This window comes from Prionailurus bengalensis, chromosome X (genome assembly GCF_016509475.1).
Source record: "Prionailurus bengalensis isolate Pbe53 chromosome X, Fcat_Pben_1.1_paternal_pri, whole genome shotgun sequence".
Classification (NCBI taxonomy): Eukaryota; Metazoa; Chordata; class Mammalia; order Carnivora; family Felidae; genus Prionailurus; species Prionailurus bengalensis.
In genome coordinates, this window is record NC_057361.1 from 50,721,839 (window position 1) to 50,723,758 (window position 1,920).

The window sequence follows — 1,920 nt, forward strand, 5'->3', positions numbered from 1 at the left end:
TTATTTAAAGTTTCATAGCGTTATGATCTGAAAATATTCATGGTATGATCTCAATGTTTTTGTATTTATTGAGGGCTGTATTGTGACCCAGTGTGTGATCTATTTTGGAGAATCTTCCATGTGCACTCGAATAGAATGTGTATTCTGCTGCTTTAGGATGAAATATTCTGAATATATCTGTTAAGTCCATCTGGTCCAATATATCATTCAGAGCCATTTCCTTTTTGATTTTCTGCTTAGATGATCTTTCCATTGCTTTATATGAAATATTAAAGTCTCCTACAATTACAGTATTATTGTCAATAGGCTTGTTTATGTTTGTGATTAATTAATGTATACATTTGGGTGTTTCTAAGTTAGAGGCATAAATATTTATAATTGTTAGCTCTTCTTGATCGATAGATGGATAGATTGCTTAATTATGTTATAATGTCCTTCTTCATCTCTTGTTACAGTCTGTTTTAAAATCTAGTTAGGCTGATATAAGGATGGCTACTCCAGCTTTATTTGATGTCCATTAGCATGATAGATGGTTCTCCATCCCCTACCTTTCAATCTGCAGGTGTCCTCAGGTCTAAAATGAATCTCTTTTAGGCAGAAAATAGATGGATCTTGCTTTTTACCATTCTGATACCTCATGTCTTTTGATTGGGGCATTTAGTCCATTTACATTCAGAAAGACTATTGAAAGATATGAATTTACTGTCATTGTGTTCTTTGTGGATTTCGTGTTTTTGGATGATATTCTCTAGTCCTTTGTAATCTTTGCTGCTTTCCACTCACAGACTCTCTCTTAGGATCTCCTGCATGGCTGTTGCAGTGGTTATGAAGTCTTTTAGATTTTGTTTGTCTGGGAAAGTCTTTATCTCTCCTTCTATTCTGAATGACAGCTTTGCTGGATAAAGGATTATTGGATGCATATTTTTCCTATTCATCACATTGAATATTTCCTGCCACTATCTTCTGTCTTGCCAAGCTGCTACTAACCTTATGTGTCTGCCCTTGTAAGTTAAGTACCTTTGTCTCATAGCTGCTTTCAGAATTGTCTCTTTATCTTTGTATTTTGCAAGTTTAACTATGATATGTCATGGTATTGGCCTGTTTTTGTTGTTTCTGAAGGAAGTTCTCTGTGCCTGTTGGACTTGAATGCCTGTTTCCTTCCCCAGATTATGGAAGTTCTCAGCTATAATTTGTTTAAGTAAACTTCTGCCCTGTTTTCTTGCCCTTTTTCTTCTGGGACTCCTATGATATGAATATTGTTTTGTTTAATGGAGTCACTTAGTTCTCATATTCTCCTTTCGTGTTCTTATCATTTCTTGTCCCTTTTTTTTAAGCTCCATTATTTTCCATAATTTTATCTTCTATTTCACCTCTTTTCTCCTCTGCTTCCTCCATCCTTGCTGTCACTGTATTGATTTTATTTTGCATCTCAGCTATAACATGTTTTAAATTTTTTAAATGTTTATTTTTGAGAGAGAGAGAGAAGCAGGGCATGAGCAGGAGGGGGGAAGAAAGAGAAGGAGACACAGAATAAAAAGCAGGCTTCAGGTTCTGAGCTGTCCATAGAGCCCGACGCAGGGCTCAAATTCACAAACTGAAAGACCATGACCTGAGCTGAAGTCAGAAGCTTAACCAGCTGAGCTATCCAAGCGCCCCCCAGATATAGTATTTTAAAATTCATCCTGACTAGGTCTTAGGACTTTGAGCTCTGCAACAAGTGTTTCTCTGACATGTTACTTTTTTCCCAGCTAGTAGTCTTATGTCCATTGTTCTAAATTCTTATTCAGATATATTGTTTATATCTGTTTGGAGCAATTCTCTGGCTGTGATTTCTTCTTGACCTTCTTTTTGGGGAGATTTCCTCCTTCTTGTCATTTTAGCTAAGTTTCTTTCTTTTGCATGGTTTAGAATCTTGTTATG